Below are 25510 nucleotides of genomic sequence, written 5' to 3' on the forward strand. Positions count from 1 at the left end.
GTCTGGACAGAGCAGGGAATTCAAGCGAGGTCCCAGGCTAGCACCCTAATCACCAGATGATCCCGTTCCTCTACTCTGGAGCTTCTGCCTAAGACCTCCTCCTGCTCTACTTTACTGATATGGTTTTAAAGGAAACAGTACACATATACTCACAAACCACAACCCCAATTAGGATGTGCCTTTGACATGTTTTTATATTAGATTATTACTTTAACAGACAAACAGAGCCAGGTTTAAGCCAAAGTCAAGGAATTATGATGTGATTGGAATAACAGAGACCTGGTGGGATAACTCACATGACTGGAGTACTGTCATGGATGGATATAAGCTGTTCAGGAAGGACAGGCAGGGCAGAAAAGGTGGGGGAGTTGCACTGTGTGTAAGAGAGCAGTATGACCGCTCAGAGATCAAGTATGAAACTGCAGAAAAACCTGAGAGTCTCTGGATTAAGTTTAGAAGTGTGAGCAACAAGGGTGATGTCGTGGTGGGAGTCTGCTATAGACCACCGGACCAGGGGGATGAGGTGGACGAGGCTTTCTTCCGGCAACTCGCAGAAGTTACTAGATTGCAGGCCCTGGTTCTCATGGGAGATTTCAATCACCCTGATATCTTCCGGGAAAGCAATACAGCAGTGCACAGACAATCCAGGAAGTTTTTGGAAAGGGTAGGGGACAATTTCCTGGTGCAAGTGCTGGAGGAAGCAACTAGGGGCAGAGCTCTTCTTGACCTGCTGCTCACAAACCGGGAAGAATTAGTAGGGGAAGCAAAAGTGGATGGGAACTTGGGAGGCAGTGACCATGAGATGGTCGAGTTCAGGATCCTGACACAAGGAAGCAGAATACGGACCCTGGACTTCAGAAAAGCAGACTTTGACTCCCTCAGGGAACTGATGGGCAAGATCCCCTGGGAGAATAACATGAGGGGGAAAGCAGTCCAGGAGAGCTGGCTGTATTTTAAAGAAGCCTTATTGAGGTTACAGGGACAAACCATCCCGATGTGTAGAAAGAATAGTAAATATGGCAGGCGACCAGCTTGGCTTAACAGTGAAATCCTTGCTGATCTTAAATACAAAAAAGAAGCTTACAAGAAGTGGAAGATTGGACAAATGACCAGAGATGAGTATAAGAATATTGCTCTGGCATGCAGGAGTGAAATCAGGAAGGCCAAATCACACCTGGAGTTGCAGCTAGCAAGAGATGTTAAGAGTAACAAGAAGGGTTTCTTCAGGTATGTTAGCAACAAGAGGAAAGTCAAGGAAAGTGTGGGCCCCTTACTGAATGAGGGAGGCAACCTAGTGACAGAGGATGTGGAAAAAGCTAATGTACTCAATGCTTTTTTTGCCTCTGTCTTCACGAACAAGGTCAGCTCCCAGACTACTGCACTGGGCAGCACAGCACAGGGAGAAGGTGACCAGCCCTCTGTGGAGAAAGAAGTGGTTCAGGACTATTTAGAAAACCTGGACGTGCACAAGTCCATGGGGCCAGATGCGTTGCATCCGAGAGTGCTAAAGGAGTTGGTGGATGTGATTGCAGAGCCATTGGCCATTATCTTTGAAAACTCATGGCGACTGGGGGAAGTCCCGGACGACTGGAAAAAGGCTAATGTAGTGCCCATCTTTAAAAAAGGGAAGAAGGAGGATCCTGGGAACTACAGGCCAGTCAGCCTCACCTCAGTCCCTGGAAAAATCATGGAGCAGCTCCTCAAGGAATCAATTCTGAAGCACTTAGAGGAGAGGAAAGTGATCAGAAACAGTCAGCATGGATTCACCAAGGGGAAGTCATGCCTGACTAATCTAATTGCCTTCTATGACGAGATAACTGGTTCTGTGGATGAAGGGAAAGCAGTGGACGTGTTGTTCCTTGACTTTAGCAAAGCTTTTGAGACGGTCTCCCACAGTATTCTTGACAGCAAGTTAAAGTATGGGCTGGATGAATGGACTATAAGGTGAATAGAAAGCTAGCTAGATTGTCGGGCTCAACGGGTAGTGATCAATGGCTCCATGGCTAGTTGGCAGCCGGTATCAAGTGGAGTGCCCCAAGGGTTGGTCCTGGGGCCGGTTTTGTTCAATATCTTCATAAATGATCTGGAGGATGGTGTGGATTGCACCCTCAGCAAGTTTGCAGATGACACTAAACTGGGAGGAGTGGTAGATATGCTGGAGGGTAGGGATAGGATACAGAGGGACCTAGACAAATTGGAGGACTGAGCCAAAAGAAATCTGATGAGGTTCAACAAGGACAAGTGCAGAGTCCTGCACTTAGGACGGAAGAATCCAATGCACCACTACCCATCCAACAGACTAGGGACCGAATGGCTCGGCAGCAGTTCTGCAGAAAAGGACCTAGGGGTTACAGTGGAAGAGAAGCTGGATATGAGTCAACAGTGTGCCCTTGTTGCCAAGAAGGCCAATGGCATTTTGGGATGTATAAGTAGGGGCATTGCCAGCAGATCGAGGGACATGATCGTTCCCCTCTATTCGACACTGGTGAGGCCTCATCTGGAGTACTGTGTCCAGTTTTGGGCCCCACACTACAAGAAGGAAGTGGAAAAATTGGAAAGAGTCCAGTGGAGGGCAACAAAAATGATTAGGGGACTGGAACACATGACTTATGAGGAGAGGCTGAGGGAACTGGGGACATTTAGTCTACGGAAGAGAAGAATGAGGGGGGACTTGATAGCTGCTTTCAACTACCTGAAAGGGGTTCCAAAGAGGATGGCTCTAGACTGTTCTCAGTGGTAGCAGATGACAGAACAAGGAGTAATGGTCTCAAGTTGCAGTGGGGGAGATTTAGGTTGGATATTAGGAAAAACTTTTTCACGAGGAGGGTGGTGAAACACTGGAATGCATTACCTAGGGAGGTGGTGGAATCTCCTTCCTTAGAAGTTTTTAAGGTCTAGGCTTGACAAAGCCCTGGCTGGGATGATTTAATTGGGGATCGGTCCTGCTTTGAGCAGGGGGTTGGACCAGATGACTTCCCGAGGTCCCTTCCAGCCCTGATATTCTATGATTCAAGCCGCTTCAGGCACTCTTATTCAAGTATAACGAGGAGTCCAGTGCCACCTTAAAGACTACCAGATTGATTTATTTGTTCGTCGTTAAGGTGCACCGGACTCCTCTGCTGTTTTTGTAGATACAGACTAACACGGCTACCCCTCTGATATTTATTCAAGTATCTGACCCTACATGAACTCTCCTCTCTCCAGAATACCTATTGATAGGCTGTAGCTATAGTCAACACTGCCGCTCCTAGCTAGCTGCACTAAACATTTGCAATAATACTAGCATGTCAATGTCCTCCTCCCTCTCCAAAAAGCAAAGGTCAAAACTTCCCATTGACCAAGACTTAGACATTGCCAGGCATATTGGCTCTTCGTATGGTTGAGATAAACACGATAAAGAGTTTAAGTTTCCCAGACCTCTGAGCACTCGTTCACAAGTCCAAGGGTTTTACGTATTGCATTAAACACTGTGGCTAATGGCACTGGCTGTAAACAGATATGACAGCTCAACTCAGCTTACAGCAGGGCAGCCTCCACCTTAGATCTAAACATAGCTCCCACAGGAATCAGTGTAGCTGTTGTTTTAAGCCTGGGTGGGCAAACTTTTTGGCCCGAGGGCCACATCGGCGTTGAGAAACTGTATGGAGGGCCAGGTAGGGAAAGCTGTGCCTCCCCAAAGAGCCTGGCCCCCACCCCCCTATCTGCCCCCTCTCACTTTCTGCCCCCAACTGCCCCCCTCAGAACTCCCAACCCATTCAACCCCCCGCCGCTTCTTGTCCCCTGACTGCCCCTCCTGGACCCCTGCCCCTAACCATCCCCCGGGACCCCACTCCCTATCCAACCCCCCCGCTCCCTGTCCCCTGACTGCCCCGACCCCTATCCACCCCCCTGCCCCCTGACAGCCCCCCCTCCCCGGGGATTCCCATGCCTATCCAAAGCCTCCTGTTCCCCATCCCCTGACTGCCTCCCCCTCCAGAACCTCCGCTCCATACAACCGCCCCCTGCTCCCTGGGACTCCCTGCCCCTTATCCACCCAGCCACCCACCCCCTTACCATGCTGCTCAGAGCAGCAGGAGCTCGCCGCCTGGCCAGAGCCAGCCACTCTGCCCATGCTACCTGGCCGGAGAGCTGGCAGTGCACTGAAGCTGCGGGGGCTAGCCTCCCCGGCCGGGAGCTCAAGGGCCAAGCAAGACAGTCCGATGGGCCAGATGTGGCCCACGGGCCATAGTTTGCCCACCTCTGTTTTAAGCAAATTTTATGCAACTTGTGGAATGAAATCTAGTGTAGTTCCATTTAATATCTGATACCTTGCCTACAAGGGACTACATCCTGCTCTTCCAAGGGAATGGTCTCTGGGAGCTAACATGTTTTTTATCTAGTTAAATATATCTATGATCCTTTTTAAAAAAAGTTGGGGAAGGGAAGGAGGGGGAAATACCTGATGAATAAAGAATCCAGATTCTGTCTGGTAAGAGTTGCTCTCCCCGGGATTGCTTAGAAGTGCACAAAAGCATTAATAAGACAGAAAGAAAAACATTAGGTCAATGGGAGGAGCAGTTATGATGCCACATCAAACTCCACCCTTATTGGCCATTGCTCCTGTTTGGTTGCTGCTTCACGTCACAGATAAAACAGTTGCTTGTGCTTTCTCAAAAGGGGCTGTCCCCAGAGCTGACACGTAGCGAGAGGAGAGTCCTACAGCCCACTCATTAGCACTGAGGAAGCTTTGTCATTTTTTGTTCTATGTTTATTTTCCCTGCAGATAAATTCCTCGATGCATTAACGAGGAGACGATACTCTGGGAGCCTAGAGTATCTCGCCTAGAATTAACTTGCCTTCTCCCTAGATGTGAGCAACTATTACAGCTGTAGTGAATCTCATCATGGCTGCCAGGATACTTGGGCAACAATGCAAATCATTAACCGAGTACGACAAGCTGTCAGCCCTTTATATTCAGTTCCACAGTACAGCTCAGGAAGAGGTCCTCGTTAAATCCCAGTTTACCCATTATTAAATCAACGAGTTCTTTTGGCAATGAGTAGGATTTGCTAAAACCTGCTAGCACAATATAAAATAGAGATATTAGCAAGACAAAATCATTTCAAACTATTTAACAATATCTTGAGGTTCCAACTTGGAAAGCTGTTCTTTGCTACTGATTTAGTAAATGTCATATACAGTGCACTGGTTTTATTATCAGAGATAAATAGGAAATGATAGTAAGAAGCAGAAGGGACAAAATTGAGAGCCTTACACTGTCATAAACTCCCCCACAAATGAAAAACAAAGCCATCTAAAATCCTAAATTACTTTTGCCCTCTTGTGGTGGAAACTGGAATGATCTCTTCTTGTTTGAAAGGAAAGAGCTATATGCCATCTTTTATTGTAGGAGATGTCATAGCTGGTTGTGTTCAAGGGCATACACAGTACTACAAAATTTTAGTCTTGCTGTACTCATTTATTTATTTGTAAATGGAAAATCTTACCCCTTTATTTGCTCTTGCATATTGACTGGAAAAAGAAAGTTTGAGAGAGAGAAGATAGGTTAGGTAATTTCTTTTACTGGACTAACTTCTATGGGATATCAGTTTTCAAGCTACACAGAGCTCTTCTCAGATCAGGGGAAGGAAGCAGAGTGTCTGAGCTAAACACAAGTTGGGACAGATTGCTAAGCAGAAGGGGTGAAGCAATCATTATGCATAAAAGGTTCGAAGTGGGCAATTAAGGGTACAGGCAGTGCGGTGTGTTGCAAATTATTGTAATAAGCCATAAAACAAGTGTCCCTGTTTAAGTTCATGGCTTTTGATATCTAGCAGAGTTATGAAATCCTCACATGCTTTTCGCCCCTCACACTGGAACAAAACACTCAGGAAATCTACATAGAAATCATGCAGGAAACCAAACACTATAAAAAAAAGGAGCCACCGGACTCCCTGCTGCTGTTTTTTTTTTAAAAAAAGCTGCTGACAGCCATCCAACTTAAAAAGTGGAACCGGTTACAACAACTCCACAACCAATACATAGCTGCCTGTCTCAGATACATACAAAGTAATGCACAATGCTCAGAATCCACCCAAAATACATCACCAAACATAAATTTATAACTCCGTTAGACACCAAAAGCCATTGATTTAACAGGGGCACTGATTTTGTGGCTCATTACAACAATTTGCAACACACCACATTACCTGCTACCTTTAATTGTTCATTTCAAAGCCTTTCTGCTGAACAATCTAATCCCCAGCTGTCCACCTCATTTCAAGTGACAGCCTCCGACAATTACCCTATTTGCTTACCAATGTGTCCCAATTTGTATTTAGCTCAGACCTTCTGCTTTCTTCCCCAGATCTGAAGAGGGGAGCTGTGTAGTCCAAAAGCTTGTACCTTTCACCAACATAAGCTGGTCCAGTAAAAGATGATTACCTCAGGGACCTTGTCTCGCTCATATCCTGGGACCAATACGGCTACCACAAGACTACAAAGTATAAAGCAGATCATTTAAAAATGAGCACTCCTGTATTGGTAACCACAGCATTAAACAAATCAGGAGCTAGGCACCCCAAAATTATGGAATTTACTTAAAAATAATAATTTTTAAATCTTGATATTGGACATCTCTGTTTTTTGAGTCTTTAGCATTCATGTTTTCTAGCTTTTCTCTGCAACCATGAGGGCTAGAAACTTAACTTTTAAAAATTAAAGCTGAAATGTTCACACAGTAACATGCCTCCAGAAACCGGGGCTTTAAGAAAAACACCAAATATCTCAAGATTCATGTTAAAATCACTAAAACTGGCAACACTGACATGGAGCATGTTTCTCCCAGAAAATAGAGGGATGATCTGTTTGTTGAAATGTCCCTGTCACCATTGCATCTGACATTAAGTTTAATGGCACTCTCAGAGATCTTTTCCTTTCCCCCACCATTTTGGATCTCACCCTTGCAGCCTCACTTAGCAACACTATCCTTCCTGCTGAATAGAAATGAATTGCATAACTGGCTGCAGAGTTGCACTCTTGAAGGAAACAAGGCACTATCTTTTCCACAGAGGCTGAGTGTGTTACTTCTGCAGCTCACTGCCCCTTGTTGATGAAAACATCTATTCGCCTAATACTGAATGTCTTGGATGCACCCTGTATTAGCTATATAAGAAGATTCCAGGAACGCCACTCTGAAGCCTAAAATGTCTGAGTCGAGTCCGTGTGTAGTGAAGTTATAAGCATGATTGAGAGCTCTTTTTGTTCAGAATATCACCAGGTTGAATCATCAATAGGTTTTGCAATCTGTTACCATCCAATTTTTAAGTTCTTAGCCATTTTGACTTTATGCATTATATCTGTACAGTGTACAGTGACAATAAAGCATGTCTCTATGTCATGCCAAGAGTCCTTGATATCATTGTGATATCAGAGGTAATTCAGCTAATCACCATCCTTACTCTACAACTAATTTGCATGTGACAATTTCATTGGTTGCATGAGGGAGACTGCACAGATGGTGGATTGCTTGACCCAGCTGCCACCGCATGTGTCCCTGTGCCACCCGCTCAAATCCACACAACTATCCCAGCACAACCAGCACAAATCAACACAACCATCAACATAACACAATCAGCATACACAATAACCCCAACACACACAGCCTCTCCCTGCAGCACGCGCCCTTTATTCGCCACCCACACAAATCTCCCAGCACAATCCCCTCTAGACACAAATTAACACAATCACCCAAACAACAACATAACCAACTGTGATGCTGTATGATTTAAGATGACCATTGATATCATTGTTGTTACCACTGTTATACAATTGCTACAAATCTTATGCAAAATATGTCATGTTAGGTATTATATGTATGTATCATTTTTGTGTCTAAAGTTACGAATATTTGCTATGTAGTTGTATCTCAAACATGTGTTTTGTTCTTGGGTTACGCTCACAAGGTAGTTTTACATCCTGTCTATCCAGCCCAATGTTGGTGAACCATTCAATTGTAGATGGACCATTCAGGTGGTGATGGGCCATTATGGGAGATCAGCTCTTCAGTGAGTCTTCCTGCGGGTGCTTCAGACAACAAAGGGACAGCGGCCAGCCCTGTGATTCAGCAAAACATGTAAGGGCATGTGATATGGACATGTGACTTCAGACTCCATCTTTGTCAGTAACTTTCCATACATGGGGGCTGTGTGCTTTGTTTGGGACAGTAAATTTCCATGCACGTGGCAGAGGATATAAAAGACTGTTGAGACATCTCTTTTTGCCTCATTCCTGCTCCAATTCTCTGGACTGTGGATTTACAACTAAAAGAAATATTTTGAACTATGGACTGAGGACCTTCCAATCTTTTGGAAGTTACCAGAGAGACTTTTGCAAGTCAGCAGTCTATTCCATCACTGCTATGATCCTGATCTAGGCACATGGAAAACAGTTTGTATGTATATGATTATTTAACCATTCAATAACTCTCTTCTTTTCTTTTATTCATAAAATCTTTGGATAGTTTACCGAGGATTGGCTGACAGCATGATATTTGGGTAAGATCAGGGATACAAAGTGATCTGGGGTAAATGCTTGATCCTTTGGGATTGGTAGAACCTCATGTATGGGGAAATGGGTATTCAGTAACCTTTCATTATATAGAACTTGTTTGTCTGGATGGGAGCCAAGGGCTGGAAGGCCGAAAGGGGACTGTGTTTGGTTTCTTGTTAACCAGCATGGTGCTACAGAAGCTCTTTTGATACTCGTTTGGTGAATCTAATTATAAAATAAACCACCAGTTAGTTTTTGGGGGATTGTCTGCCCTGTTTCATGCAGTCTGCCCTCAGTGTGGTCCCTCCCAGGCATCCAGTCACACCAGCATATACTTGGGATCCATGGTCTGTTACCATCCAGTTTTGAAGGTCTCAGCCATTTTTGGCTTTTTCACACATATGTGAATTTGTGACTTACACCCATGTGCCAGCATGGGCTTTCAGCTACTAGAAAATTTTATAAAGGAAGCTAAAGAAGTGACAAATAATGTTAAGGTTATTCTTATTAATGTAAGCCCTATGGCCAGATGCTCCAGAGGAAAAAGAGATTTGGACTCTCACTTTTGGGGAGAAGGGAAAAGTCCTGCCATAAAGCACTTCAGTTGCAAAGGCTACCTACCCACCATTCCTCTAGTGACACTTGAGCAGTCACCATAACTATACAGGAAGTTGGATTTAGGGGGCTATGTGCTCTCAGAAAGGCTCAAAGTGAGGAAAGAGTTTTTATCACATGGCGAAAAGCTAATTTCTAAGCCCCCAGGTCTCTGCTCAAGTGCCCTAACTGCTCCTGGCTCCCCTCCCATGAGGACTTCAATGCGAGAGATGACAAAGAGGACATCAGCAGAACTGAGTGGACTCCACTGAGGCCCTGCCTACTCAACATCTTAATAAAACTGAATCACTAAGTTGAGATAAATGGTGGCACCTCCAGGCTGGACCAGACTCCCCTGAGACTGGAGTCAGACTTGCTGAGAAACTCTTGGACTACTGCTTCTCCTTGATCTAAACTGTACAGGGGTTTGGTGAGGTAGTGCAGTCAAGGGACTACTATCAGTGGGTGGAAAGGGAGTTAGACAAACTACTACCAATGTTATTGAAAATGGAGTTTCATATACTGTGTATGGGGCAATAACAAGAGGACTCCTTGCTTGTAAAAAGAAATTGGCGCTTTCTTAAAAGAACTATTTATAGAGGTGCTACAACTGCAGCTAGCATTGAAGCCATGTGACTAACTTCCTGGTGCATCCCCCAAACACTCTCTCTCCCGCAGCCTGGGCTCCTCCCTCCAACTTCCATGCAGGTTGCCAAATCTTTCCTTGCAACATTTTGTTGGTGGTGGTGGTGTTGCTAAAGAGTGGATATTTTACTCTTTCTTTGCACATAATTCTCATGCTGTGTTTTCCCAAGTTGATGACTGTGATCCCTTTCCCCTAATAAGAAAAGGAGGACTTGTGGCACCTTAGAGACTAACCAATTTATTTGAGCATAAGCTTTCGTGAGCTACAGCATCCGATGAAGTGAGCTGTAGCTCACGAAAGCTCATGCTCAAATAAATTGGTTAGTCTCTAAGGTGCCACAAGTCCTCCTTTTCTTTTTGCGAATACAGGCTAACACGGCTGCTACTCTGAAACCTTTCCCCTAATGAAGTCCTCCTTGTTTCTACCCAATCTTGGAGTGCTACAGGTGGGAGAGTTCTGCCTCTTAAGGGCACCTAGAGAAGACGCATTTAATTTTTCCAAGTTACGGAATGAGGGCTAGTTTAATTACTTTCAAATGGGACCCTAGATATATTGAACCTGGCCCTTTTTTGCTGCTGTTAACCACCTGGCAAAAGGGTTCCATTAAGATTAAGGTCACACACTGGCGTACACCCACCTTAGTGAGTTTTTTTTAAAGACAGTCTTATGTATGTTAGTCCAGTCCATATACATGTTTCCAGGGTGTCAGCTGCCATGATATCTAGGCATCACTAGTTGAAAGAAGTTCCAGAGATAGTGATGGATAATTCAGGAGGCTGGACATCAGTTTTCGCTGTTTTTTTTTCCAGCACAAAAGGGGAAAATAGTATGTGAATGATAATAAACATACTGGCTCAGAATTAAGCATATGAATAATTTCTCCATCAGCAGCAAAACTGTTATTTCAAAACAGCCTGGGGGATAACGTATCTGTTCAACGGTTAGCAGTGTAGAATTCAGGCTCCAGTATGTCCTTCAACATAGGGAACAGTCAACCTGGGAGTCAAGGAAGGAGAAGGGAAAAAGATAGCAGTTGATTTATAACGTTTTTTTATAGGTCACTATGAGACTCTTGGGTCAGCATTGTGTCTGTGTGTGGCAGAGAGATGTATAGCTTTTACTAACGATTTTATCACAAGACACAGGGCTTGTCTACACAAACACTTAGTTTACGGCAAGCTGGGGTGTAAATCTACCCCACACTAGGCTGTCGTGCACTAAGTGTGCATGTGGACCCTTCTAATGTGCACCAAAATTTCCTAAGTGTGCCTTGATCTACTCCCATTTCAAAGCAGTGTTGATCAAAGTGCACTGTGGAACTTTTTTTAAGTGCATGACAGCAGGGCCCACAGAGACACTTAGTGCACGGCAGGCTAGTGCCAGGTAGATTTACACCCCAGCTTGCTGCAAACTAAGTGTTTGTTTAGACTAGCCCATAATAGGCTAAATCTAGAGCTCAGAGCATCTGAAAGGGGGGAGGGAAAGGTGGTTCTAAGACACAGATCTTGAGACTGGCTCCTGGTGCAAATTAGAGCAGCCACTGGTCTGTTCTAACTTGCATTGACTTGTAATGGCTGCTGGGGCCTTTACACTGCTGAGGAATCTGGAGTGCAGTGCACTCAGGCCTTGTCCCCTCCCTTCCCTCAAATGTCACTGTCAAGCTATGCTTCAGTGGCTAAAGAGTGTGGTTACCAACCTCAGGGCGGACTGTTAGGAGGCTGGGCACAAACCCCAAATAGGATGTGAATTCTATACTTAGATGTCACCAGATATCATATGTAAACTCCTGAGGCACTATAAACATCCTAACTGTGGAGTCACTGACAGTCCCTTTGTGTACTCCAGTTTATCTTGTCACCTAGGCAAGCTTGCCTTTATGATAGATTGTCCCTTATATAGAAAAAAAAGTCACAATATTCAGGTTACTCCCAGTCCCAAAGGACCAGTCACTTATCTCAGGTCAATTGCACCTTAGATCTCACATCAAGACAATGCTTGTAGCCATTCCTATAACAAACTATTTAAAGATTTATAAACTACAAAAAGAGAACAAGAGTTATTTACAAGGGTTAAAACAGGTAAACATACACATACAAATGAGTTATAGTCTTAAATTGCAAATGGTAATAGAAGCTTTTATAATAAGCAAGCTCTATACGTCCCTTAGGGCTAACCAGCTAAATACAGGGGATCGCTTGCCCATTCCTAGAAAATCTTGCCCTTGAGAGTCCAAGCAACATAGAGATACACTTTCTCCTTGTCAGAGATTTTTATTCCCCTACCCCCTTGGCTGAGCTGCCAGTTCAGCTGATAGGAGGAATTCACTTGTATGTTCCCCCTTCATGGAGCAATCCACAGTCTTTTGTCCTCTGATATTCCACAATAGTTTATCTGGTGTTAATAGGTCCTGCCCAACAGCAAAGGCCCAACACTTTGTTCAAAGCCAGTATTTCACACTGATGCCTGATTTACACTGGAAAATTAAGTCAGCTTTATTATATCATTCAGGGTTGTGACCAGCGTAGTTTAGCTGACCTAACCCGCAACATAGACAGTGCTATGTCCATGGAAGAATTCTTCCATCAACATAGCTATTGCCTATCGGGAGGTGGATTACCTCAACATAGAGGAGAACCCTTCCATTGGCAGAGGTAGTGTCTACACTGAAGCACTGCTGCAGCTGTGCTACTTGCAGCATTTCAAGTGTAGACAAGTCCTAATTCAGGTCTCTTTCCTGTCTGGTGATTTACACAGTTACAGAGACTTACAGCAGTATCCTTACAATATGCGATACAGATGTTAAGTGAGATTAATGCATGTAGCAATTTACAAGCATTCAGTAAAGTCTAAACACTAAGCACAATTTTATAACTCAAATACCTATTTTACCAATACTAACCCACAGGTGAGCCAGCCTGGTTCCAGCTATGAATTTGTCAGTGCTCAGTTGAGACCTAGGGACTTCAGCATGAGCTGGATTTACCCTGCCTTTATGGCAGCTGAGCATTTCCCAATCCTCAAGTGCCCATTGAAGGCAGCTTTAAGTCTTTTAGCACTGTTCTGACAGCACAAATTGACATTAGTGTGGGCTAAGATTGGGTTGTGACACTCTGTACCTCGGGGGAACACCCTACACCCCCATATTCATCTTTATAAAATGATTGTGTGGTATCCAATGCAAAGTTTCTCATGTTGGGTGTCCTCGGAAGGCTCATAATGCACTGAGCATGGTTGTTATAGTGATGTTATAGTAATTGTTACAGTAATGTTATAGTAAGGTTATAATTTCATGTATATAGTTATGAGGCTGAAAATGTATCCTCATGGCTTAAAGCAAGCCCATGAAAAAACTCTCCAAGAATAGGGGGCAGTTCACATCTCATCAGAGCATGGATGGGACAAACCCAGCCCAGCCTCACGGGAACAATGGACACTGGTTTAGGCAGCAAAAAAATAATCTGTTGGACCCTTGAGGGAGTCATCCCCTTCCTTTGACAGTTTGGGACTGCGATGAGTAATGCTCATCTGACTCTGACTGGGGGCGGGAGGGGGAAGCCAGGAGGAAAAAAAGGACATGATAAAAGCAAGAGACATTTTGCCATGCTCTTTCTCTTCCACCTACATCTATAGATACCACCACCACCAAGCAACTGAAGCACTGATCAAAGGGGAGAGCCTGGCTGAAGAGCCAGCCTGTGATGAGAAGCATCTAAGTTTGTAAGGACACTGAAAGTGTTAAGATCATCTTAGAATGCATTTTGCTTTTATTTCATTTGACCAACTCTTCTATTATCTCCCTGTGTGAGCTACAGCAAGTCACTCCTGTCTCAGTTTCTCCATCTGTAAAATGGGGATAATACCTATTTCGCAGGATGGCTGTGAGGAATAATTAGCTAATGTTTGCAAAGGATTTTTTACATGAAAATTTTAAAGCAGAAGTGTTTCAAAGCCTTCCAGCTCCAGAATAAAGAAAAGGATGCAAAGCAAATGCAGTCTCCTATTTAGATTAAATACTAAACTCTACTAGTGCACACACAGAGAACATAGGTCATTTAGATGGAATGTGTGCCGATCTGCATACTGAATTAACCAACTCAATGCAGATAGGCATAATCAGCTCCTTGCTAGGTGCTGTGATTTTGAATCTCCATAATTTACTAATTCATAAGTGAGATTATGTTTTTCATGTTTGTGACACAGCATGTTAGCAAGTATGGTGGGTGGACTGGCCACTTTCAGACTTTATCATTCCTTTCTGACATAGCATTTTGTCTGATAATTGAGCACCAGATCATGTATCACTCAACACGCAGGTGAGTGCAGTGACATGAAATGGTTCAAATAAAGCCAGTCAGGCAGCATTTGGCAGGAAGCTTCCATTCTGAGGTCCACATTTTCATAATTGGGTAAACAAAGAAACAGGCATCTAATGGGATGATTGTATGTGCGTTTTACAACTGGTCACAAGAACTCAGTAATTGTGAGCACAATACTGCATAAACAGTGTTGTGTGCTGCACACTTGCACACATGTAATTACAAAATATCGGGCCTGACTTTGAGTGGGAAGGAGACGAGTGAAAAAACATACAGCCGTGGCTGGGAATCCTTCACTGTGAAAAATCAATCCTGCAAAATCTACAAAGCCACAACCTCTTATGATACCCATATTTGAATAGCCAATGGCCATTAATATATCTAGCAAGAAACATGACTCTTTTACATTGGATTTTCTGTTTAGATTATTCTGTTCTTAAAAAATTCTATTGATCTAGATTAGTTTGTAGAGATTTGAAATTCAGAGCATGTTCCAAAAATCCCAAGGGCAAAAAGTTAATGTTAACTTACAAAAAAAGTTAATTCCACCCTTTATCCACCCCTCCACCTCTTCCCCCTCAAAAAATAAGTTACACTAGCGAAAGAGAGGACAGAATTTGTCTCAGTATCTGACCTTTTAACATAAATAGGTCCTGATATTTTCCTCTCATACTGAAGTTTAGAAGTGTGTGCAACAAGAGTGATGTAGTGGTGGGAGTCTGCTATAGACCACCGGACCAGGGGGATGAGGTGGATGAGGCTTTCTTCCGGCAACTCACGGAAGCTACTAGATCGCATGCCCTGATTCTCATGGGTGACTTTAATTTTCCTGATATCTGCTGGGAGAGCAATACAGCGGTGCATAGACAATCCAGGAAGTTTTTGGAAAGCGTAGGGGACAATTTCCTGGTGCAAGTGCTAGGGGAGCCAACTAGGGGGGGCGCTTTTCTTGACCTGCTGCTCACAAACCAGGTAGAATTAGTGGGGGAAGCAAAAGTGGATGGGAATCTGGGAGGCAGTGACCATGAGTTGGTTGAGTTCAGGATCCTGACGCAGGGAAGGAAGGTAAGCAGCAGGATACGGACCCTGGACTTCAGGAAAGCAGACTTCGACTCCCTCAGGGAACAGATGGCCAGGATCCCCTGGGGGACTAACATGAAGGGGAAGGGAGTCCAGGAGAGCTGGCTGTATTTCAAGGAATCCCTGTTGAGGTTACAGGGACAAACCATCCCGATGAGTCGAAAGAATAGTAAATATGGCAGGCGACCAGCTTGGCTTAATGGTGAAATCCTAGCGGATCTTAAACATAAAAAAGAAGCTTACAAGAAGTGGAAGGTTGGACATATGACCAGGGAAGAGTATAAAAATATTGCTCGGGCATGTAGGAAAGATATCAGGAGGGCCAAATCGCACCTGGAGCTGCAGCTAGCAAGAGATGTCAAGAGTAACAAGAAGGGTTTCTTCAGGTATGTTGGCAACAAGAAGAAAGCCAAGGAAAGTGTGGGCCCCTTACTGAATGAGGGAGGCAACCTAGTGACAGAGGATGTGGAAAAAGCTAATGTACTCAATGCTTTTTTTGCCTCTGTTTTCACTAACAAGGTCAGCTCCCAGACTGCTGCGCTGGGCATCACAAAATGGGGAAGAGATGGCCAGCCCTCTGTAGAGATAGAGGTGGTTAGGGACTATTTAGAAAAGCTGGACGTGCACAAGTCCATGGGGCCAGACGAATTGCATCCGAGAGTGCTGAAGGAATTGGCGGCTGTGATTGCAGAGCCCTTGGCCATTATCTTTGAAAACTCGTGGCGAACGGGGGAAGTCCCGGATGACTGGAAAAAGGCTAATGTAGTGCCCATCTTTAAAAAAGGGAAGAAGGAGGATCCTGGGAACTACAGGCCAGTCAGCCTCACCTCAGTCCCTGGAAAAATCATGGAGCAGGTCCTCAAAGAATCAATCCTGAAGCACTTAGAGGAGAGGAAGGTGATCAGGAACAGTCAGCATGGATTCACCAAGGGAAGGTCATGCCTGACTAATCTAATCGCCTTTTATGATGAGATTACTGGTTCTGTGGATGAAGGGAAAGCAGTGGATGTATTGTTTCTTGACTTTAGCAAAGCTTTTGACACGGTCTCCCACAGCATTCTTGTCAGCAAGTTAAGGAAGTATGGGCTGGATGAATGCACTATAAGGTGGGTAGAAAGCTGGCTAGATTGTCGGGCTCAACGGGTAGTGATCAATGGCTCCATGTCTAGTTGGCAGCCGGTGTCAAGTGGAGTGCCCCAGGGGTCGGTCCTGGGGCCGGTTTTGTTCAATATCTTCATAAATGATCTGGAGGATGGTGTGGATTGCACTCTCAGCAAATTTGCGGATGATACTAAACTGGGAGGAGTGGTAGATACGCTGGAGGGGAGGGATAGGATACAGAAGGACCTAGACAAATTGGAGGATTGGGCCAAAAGAAATCTGATGAGGTTCAATAAGGATAAGTGCAGGGTCCTGCACTTAGGACGGAAGAACCCAATGCACCGCTACAGACTAGGGACCGAATGGCTAGGCAGCAGTTCTGCGGAAAAGGACCTAGGGGTGACAGTGGACGAGAAGCTGGATATGAGTCAGCAGTGTGCCCTTGTTGCCAAGAAGGCCAATGGCATTTTGGGATGTATAAGTAGGGGCATAGCGAGCAGATCGAGGGACGTGATCGTTCCCCTCTATTCGACACTGGTGAGGCCTCATCTGGAGTACTGTGTCCAGTTTTGGGCCCCACACTACAAGAAGGATGTGGATAAATTGGAAAGAGTCCAGCGAAGGGCAACAAAAATGATTAGGGGTCTAGAGCACATGACTTATGAGGAGAGGCTGAGGGAGCTGGGATTGTTTAGTCTGCAGAAGAGAAGAATGAGGGGGGATTTGATAGCTGCTTTCAACTACCTGAAAGGGGGTTCCAAAGAGGATGGCTCTAGACTGTTCTCAATGGTAGCAGATGACAGAACGAGGAGTAATGGTCTCAAGTTGCAATGGGGGAGGTTTAGATTGGATATTAGGAAAAACTTTTTCACTAAGAGGGTGGTGAAACACTGGAATGCGTTACCTAGGGAGGTGGTAGAATCTCCTTCCTTACAGGTTTTTAAGGTCAGGCTTGACAAAGCCCTGGCTGGGATGATTTAACTGGGACTTGGTCCTGCTTTGAGCAGGGGGTTGGACTAGATGACCTTCTGGGGTCCCTTCCAACCCTGATATTCTATGATTCTATGATTCTATGATTCTAAGTAAGTTAGGAATAACTCCACTGAAATCAATGAAGTTACAGCAGTTGTAGCTCAATTTTTCCAAGCCATTTCCAGAGGGTGGGAGTACAGAAGGAGGTGGCAGCTGAATTAAGATGGCACAGGCAGCCTGAATTTTGGCATTTCCTAACTTCTGAGTACTTGACTTTGTTACCTTCTTTTAACATCGTTTTTTAGTTTGTACTATAATAATATCTAGGCCAGCGTTTTTCAAAGTTCGGGTTGTGACCCAGCACTGGGTTGCGGCATGTCAGGCACTGGGTCACTCTGATCAGCACCGCCGACCGCGACATTAAAGTCCCGTTGGCGGTGCTGCCCAGCTAAGGCAGGCTAGTGCCCACCTATTCCGACACCATGCTGCACCCCGGAAGTGGCCAGCAGCGGGTCTGGCTTCTCGGCAGGGGGGCCACAGGGCTCTGCGTGCTGCCCCCACCCCGAGCACTGATTCTGCATTCCCATTGGCCGGAAACCAGCCAAAGGGAGCTGGGGGGGTGGTGCCTGCGGATGAGAGCTGCACGGAGCTGCTTGCGTGCCTCCACCTAGGAGCCGGACCCGCTGCTGGCTGCTTCTGGGGAGCAGCACAGTCTGCAGTGCCAGGACAGGCAGGAAGCCTGCCTTAGTACCCCTGCTGTCCCGCTGACTGGGAACCACCCGAGGTATGTCTGTGCCCCAATCCCCTAACCCTTAGCCCCCCCAAACCTGGAACCCCTCCCTCACCCCAAACCTCTCATCCCAGCCCCACCCCAGAGCCTGCACCGCCAACCCAGAGCCCTGACCCCCTGCCACACCCTGACCCCCTCCCCCAGCCCAAAGCCCCCTACCCCACCCTGAATTCTTCATTCCTGGCCCCACCCCACAGCCCTCACCCCCATACCCCAACCCTCTCCCATGAGCCTCTCCCATGCCCCAAACCCCTCATCCCCAGCTCTGTTGGGTCACGGGCACCAACAATTTTCTTCAACTGGGTCCCCAGAAAAAAGTTTGAAAACCAGTGATCTAGGAGGTGGTCGTGGATTTTGGATTCATAGGAGGCTGAAGAAATACACACACTACTCTTGTTGAGGTGCTGGTACTTAATACACAACCATAGTTTAGCATGAAGAAACATTTGTCCTCTGTGTATACTTGAGCCAGGTTTATAACGTTTCATTACAATGTTGCTCATTCATGCCTGACAATTACCAGAAAGTGCCCTTCCAACTCTTAATGCTACTGTTATTTTTCTTATGTCCATCCTTTACTGTAATCAACTGCACAACACAGTACTTCCTTGGTCTAGCTCTGGAGGATCAACAAGCTGTTTAACAGAAAACTGTTGGTTCTGCACTGATGCTTTCAGAAGATTAGACAAAAGTACTGTAAATGCCAGTCAGTACTTTCCAAAAAATACTGGGGAAGGGTGATATAGCAAGAGAGAGCTGCCATTTCACTCTTCAGGATAACTGCACAAACATTAAAAATTTCAGGAACATGAATGTTTTTATTGTGGGATGTTCTGTGCATACTAAGTAGTTTTGTATTAACTAATGATATCCTAGGTGGTATCCTGCATCAGCTATGACAACCTAAATTAGAGGAGAAGTAAAGGCAGCCACAAAACTAATATATATAAATAAAATAAAACAAATAAATAAAATGGAAGAAAGGGGAAGTTTATAGTAATTAATATAAATCAGAAGTTAGCAATTATAGAAATTGATAAGGGAAAGGAAAGGGAATCAAGGAGAAATCTTTGGTCAGCAGAGTTAAGGACAACAACTAATATGAATATTAGGAACAAAAAGATCCTAACAATGCTATTGGTCCATTACTAGATGAGAATGATAGAATTGTCAGTAATATGTCAGAAAAGGAAGAAGAGTTCAATAACTATTTCTGTTCTACATTTAGGAAGAAAATAGATGATATAGTCATATCAGATGATGACATTCTTTCTAATCCACGAGTATCTCAAGAGGATGCTAAACAGAAGCTACTACAGGTAAACATTTTCAGATCAGCAGGTCTGGATAACTGGCATCCAAGAGTTTTAAAAGAGCTGGCTTAGGTGCTTGCTGGACCATTAATGTTGATTTTCAATAAGTCTTGGAATACCACAGAAGGTCCAGAAAATTGGAAGAAATCTCATATTGTGCCAATTTTTAAACAGAGTAAATAGGACGACTTGGGTAATTACAGGTCTGTCAGTCTGACGTTGACCCCAAGCAAGGCAATGGAGCATCTGATACAGGACTTGATTAATAAATAATTAAAGGAGGGTAATATAATTAAGTGCCAATCAACATAGGTTCATGGAAAATAGATCCTGTCAAACTAACTTGATATATTTATTTGATGAAATTGCAAGTTTGGTTAATAAAGGTAATAGTGTCAAATATAATATATTTAGACTTCTGTAAGGCATTTGACTTGTAACTGCATAACATTTTTATTAAAAAACAAGAATAATATAAAATTAACATGGCATGGCTTAAAAGCTGGCTAACTGACAGGTCAAAACATCACTGTAAAAGGGGAATCATTATCGAATGTGTGTGTTTCGAGTGGGGTCCCAAAGGGAATGGTTTTTGGCCCTATGCTAATTAACATTTTTGTTAATGCCCTGGTAAAAATATATATATAAAATTATCACCGATACAGTTTGAAGAGGACACAAAAATTGCGGGATTGGTAAATAATGAAGAGGACTGGTCATTGATAGAGAGTGATCTGGATAGCTTTGTAAGCTGGGCTCAAGCAAATAATAAACATTTTAAAATGGCTAAATGTGTTTGTGACACTGCACCCTATAGTCTTCATAGTGATATAATTATATGGTTATAGCATAATTATGATGCATTTTGTACAAGACGGGTCATGTGAGGTGTCGTTGAAAAAGTTATGACTTGCTGAATGTAATTATCCCATTTATATGCATGTATCATTTTTGTAGCTAAAGTTAGGAATATTGACTGTGTATCTATTTCAATCACGCTTACTCTGGGTGACACCCACAACTAGACTTTCTGGTACAAAAAATGAAGAAGCCAGACAGTACTGATGGCTCATCAGCAAAGACAATGGACCCTGGAAGAAGTTAACCTTCCTGTGAACATTTTGGCCAGCCTATAAGCAATGGCTGTCCATCATGGTGGCAGCCCATGTCCATGTCATGTCATCAGTCATTGTGAGCAGTCTCCAAAAGGCAATGCCCCAACTCATCCCTACTTACCTGAGATTGAGGGATCCTGGTTCAGCAGCTGATTTGATCTGTGTTCCTCCTGTGCATGCCACCATCACCAGGCACAGTAGAAGGTCCGGGTTGTCCGTCACACCAGAGCTGAGGCAATCGGTCAGACATGACCCTCCCTCCGTGACTGATGTCTCATCTATAAAGAATAGATTTTTTGACTGTTAGTCCATAACATCTGTAAGGGCTAGAGGGCCTGGGCTTCACGCCCTTGATTCCAAACCACTGAGTGTTCTTTACTTACTTGTACCTAATAAACTGTCTTCTCATTCACCTTTAATTTTGTCCCTCTTCTGTTTCACTGAGACGATAGGTGACAAACCCTAAATCAGGGATTACCCAAACTTCCATCATTAGTTGGGGTCCTTTAATATCCCTTTTAGTTCCCTTTTCCCCTAACAGACTCAGCGGTACCCCAGTTCCAGGTGGCACTCCAGGGGGAACCCATCACAGTACCTATCTAGGAACAAAGAATGCAGGCCACCCTTACACAATGGGGAACTGAATCCTGGAAGCAGTGACTCTGAAAAAAGATTTGGGGATTATGATGGATAATCAGCTGAACATGAGCTCCACAGTGTGACCCTGTGGCCAAAAGAGCTAATGCGATCCTGGGTTGCATAAATATGGGAATTTCGCTTAGGAGTAGAGAGGTTATTTTATCTCTGTATTTGGCACTGGTGCAACCACTGCTGGGGTACGGTGTCCAGTTCTGGAGACCACAATTCAAGAATGATTTAACAATTAGCTCCCTCCAATTTGTCCACATCCTTTCTGTAGTGGGGAGCCCAAAACTGGACGGAGTACTCCAGATGTGGCCTCACCAGTGCTGAATAGAGGGCAATAATCACTTCCCTCGATCTGCTAGCAATGCTTCTACTAATGCAGCCCAATATGCCATTAGCCTTCTTGGCAACAAGAGCACACTGTTGACTCATACCCAGCTTCTCGTCCACTATAATTCCCAGTCCCTTTCTGCAGATCTGCTGCTTAGCCAGTCGGTCCCCAGCCTGTAGCAGTGCCTGGGATTCTTCCGTCCTAAGTGCAGGACTCTGCACATGTTCTTGTTGAACATCATCAGATTTCTTTTGGCCCAATCCTCCAATTTGTCTAGGTCACTCAGGACCCTATCCCTACCCTCCAGCATATCTACCTCTTCCCACATCTTAGTGTCATCTGTAAACCTGTTGACGTGCAATCCATCCCATCATCCAGATCATTAATGAAGATGTTGAACAAAACCGGCCTCAAGACAGACCCCTTGGGCACTACACTTGATACCGGCTGCCAACTAGACATTGAGCCATTGATCACTACCCGTTGAGCCCAACGATCTAGCCAGCTTTCTATCCACCTAATAGTCCATTCATCAAATACATACTTTTTTAACTTGCTGGCAAGAATACTTTGGGAGACCGTATCAAAAGCTTTGCTAAACTCAAGATATATCACGTCCACCACTTTTCCCATATCCATAGAGCCAGTTATCTCATCATAGAAGGCAATCAGGTTGGTCAGGCATGACTTGCCCTTGGTGAATCCATATTGACTGTTCCTGATCACCTTCCTGTCCTTCAAGTGCTTCAAAATGGATTCCTTGAGGACCTGCTCTATGATTTTTCCAGGGACTGAGGTGAGGCTGACCAGTCTGTAGTTCCCCAGATTCTCCTTCTTCCCTTTTTTAAAGATGGGCACTATATTTGCCTTTTTCCAATTGTCAAGGACCTCCCCCAGTCACCACGAGTTTTCAAAGATAATGGCCAATGGCTCTGCAATCACATCAGCCAACTCCCTCAGCACACTCGGATGCATTAGATCCAGCCCCATGGACTTGTGCGTGTCCAGCTTTCCTAAATAGTCCTTAACCTGCTCTTTCACCACTGAGGGCTGCTCACCTCCTCCCCATATTGTGCTGCCCATTGCAGCAGTCTGGGACCTGACCTTGTCTGTGAAAACTGAGGCAAAAAAAGCATTGAGTACTTCAGCTTTTTCCACATCATCTGTCACTAGGTTGCCTCCCCCATTCAATAAGGGTCCCACACTTTCCCTGACCTCCTTCTTGTTGCTAATATACCAGTAGAAACCCTTCTTGTTACCCTTCACAACCCTTGCTAGCTGCAACTCCAATTGTGCTTTGGCCTTCCTGATTACACCCCTGCATGCTCCAGCAACATTTTTATTCTCCTCCCTAGTCATCTGTCCAAGTTTCCATTTCTTGTAAGCTTCCTTTTTGAGTTTAAGATCACAGAAGATTTCTCTGTTAAGCCAAGCTGGTCGCCTGCCATATTTGCTATTCTTTCTGCACATTGGGATGGTTTGTTCCTGCACCCTCAATAAGGATTCTTTAAAATACAGTCAGCTCTCCTGGACGCCTTTCCCCCTCATATTAGCCTCCCAGGGGGTCCTGCCCATCAGTTCCCTGAGGGAGTCAAAGTGCTTTTCTGAAGTCCAGGGTCCATATCCTGCTGCTCTCCTTTCTTCTTTTTGTCAGGATCCTTGAACTCGACCATTTCATGGTCACCACTGCACAGTTTGTCACCCATTTCTACTTCCTCTACCAATTCCTCCCTGTTTGTGAGCAGCAGGTCAAGAGGATCACAGCCCCTACTATACAAGAACTCAGACTAGATTATCACAATTGTCCCTTCTGGCCTTGGAATCTATGGATGTACCTACACTTAAACTTCATGCCAAGATCAATAATAGTGGCTCTTCCTTCATTGACTAAATGCAAGTCATTTTTGGATCATTCAGGGTAGATAGCCAGGTATTAGGTGGGCATATGCCTCAATGGTAGGACTGATAGCATGTGGGGCTGAGATTCTGTTTCTGAACAATATTTGAGTGTTGAAATGTTTGAGCACCACAGTGACTATTAACTCAGCTGGGACAGTGCTTCAGACAGGTGCAGTTCAACTTTCTGATCCTCTTCTTCCCTGTGTTCTTTAGTCACCAGTACATATATGAGAGTCTGTGAACCTGTTTCTAACCCCCAGGAAGAGAATGGAGTCCTTCTGTGCCATTTCTTCTTTGAGCAGCTCCAAGATCATGAAAGTCAACATGAGTGGCTAGTTATTTTTAGAAGAGTAGCTCCCACTAAGATTCCAACGCTGTTCATTTTACTGTTCACTTGCAGATGGCATTTATTCAAGACAGGGTGAGAGAATAGGAATACTGCCTTACATATTAAGATGACTTATGATTGTATTTAACACAAAGATCTGGTGATTCTTAGCTTCTTAGGCATCATGGTCAGTATAACTGAAGATACTTTTCTTTCTAATCAAACAGTGGTGATAGGATGTTATAAAATTTCCCTTAAAGCTGTGAGAGTCTGTTCTGTCCTCTGGTAGTCAGAGACACAAGGTGGGTGAGGGAATATCTTTTATTGGACCAACTTCTAAATAAAAGAGATTACCTCACCTACCTTGTCGCTCTGATATCCTGGGACCAATATGGCTACAACAATACCGCAAACAACAGTGACAGTCAGTTCATCTGCCACAAGACATATCAGAGGGGAGCACTAACAACCAGACTCCTCTGGGTGGATCCTATTTATCTGCAACAAACATCTGAGTATTATACAAGATTCTATAGGAGAAAGTACTGCAGCTAAACAATATGTTGCTTTAGATGAGCCCTACTACATTATTTCTGACAGTCATACAATCTATATGACTTTTTAAAGTATCTGTAGAATTTCTTTGAAAGGGTCATTTGTATTCAGAAACCTTTGTGATTAAACTATATTAATGAATGAAAGTGTAACGTTTTCTTGAGCATAAAGATTCTTCTAACAGTCATTCATAAAAGATTTCTGCACTATTTGTCAAGAATTAGCTATACATACCAGTTCCACAGATCCTATGTCTTCCATTGCTGCTCATGTCTTTTCTATGATGCAGTATGCATGCATAAAGTGGCCTGAAAAAAGCACATAGGGACTATCATTACCCTCATGTCTGCCCATCTAGTTCAGCAATTAATTCTGCTCCCAATGCCCAAATCAATTCTGTCCCCACAGTTCTAGCCCAACATTAGTTCTGTTTCCACATCTATTCTGTCCCACTCCAATCTCTCAAAAGTTCTGCCGGTGCCCCAGCATAAACTCTGCTCCTCAAGCAACTCCTGATGTGAAGTGATGAGTCATCCCTGAACTACAGTCTGATTAATCCACATGCAGTGATTTGTCATTCCTGTGCTAGGCTCCAGCCAATCCACAAACTAGGAGCTGGTCTGCTGATTCTCAGGGCAAGTATATAAGCCTCACAGGAGCAACAGCCCCTCAGTCTGCCCAATGTCACTACAGGGCTTGGAACTCTCCCCTGCCTGGTAGTGGTGGCAGACTTCATAGACCTTGGCCTGCTCGAGCCCTGCTCCAGCCTAGCTCCCAGACCCACTCTTGCTTCGCTCTGAACGTACTCCTGACTCTGGCTCGAACCTCTGGTTCCAGTTCTTCATCCAACTGCCACGACACTGACCACCGTACCCAACTACCACTGTACTTACCACTATGTCTTATCCCTTATGTCTCATTATTTCACATCTGGAGTTCTTCATCCCCTGTGCCCAGCAAGGTGGAGCTGTAGCAGGCTCCCCTCTTGCCAGGCTGGATGTTGCAGGGAGCAGGGAGGAGCAGCGAGCCATTCTGCCTCCATTGCTCACAGGAGGGGCAGAGAGAAGAGGGAGTGGAGTCTCTCTGAGTTGATGGGCTCTTTCTGCTCACTCCTCCAATATACCCTCCTGTGAGAATGTTGTTGGCTCCTGAGTTGGGAGGGGGAGAGAGCTCTGTCTGCCTCCTGCAGCAGCCCTTATTGGCTGCTTTTCCCCAGGAGGTAGCAAATGGGGAAAGCAGTCAATCCAAGGGAGTTTTCCCCTAGGCAGTACTGAACATGTGTGCCCCTCAGACACC

At 44.6% G+C, this 25510-nt stretch overlaps 1 protein-coding gene across 5 annotated transcripts in view; it reads right to left on the bottom strand.

The window, feature by feature from the left end:
- The window catches only part of DDO (D-aspartate oxidase), a 51139-nt gene extending 26668 nt beyond the window's left edge, over positions 1-24471 (bottom strand). For 2 of the 5 annotated variants that reach the window (XM_043542803.1, XM_043542802.1), the window contains exon 1: positions 4439-4642. The gene's annotated coding sequence lies outside the window, so the exon portion shown is untranslated. Of the gene's footprint in view, positions 1-4438; positions 4643-20577; positions 20735-24448 lie in introns of those variants that run through there. The other 3 variants (XM_037894632.2, XM_007057412.3, XM_043542804.1) reach the window with 3 other exon arrangements.
- Positions 24472-25510: the final 1039 nt, after the last annotated feature.

Source organism: Chelonia mydas, chromosome 3 (assembly GCF_015237465.2).
Source record: "Chelonia mydas isolate rCheMyd1 chromosome 3, rCheMyd1.pri.v2, whole genome shotgun sequence".
NCBI lineage: Eukaryota > Metazoa > Chordata > Testudines > Cheloniidae > Chelonia > Chelonia mydas.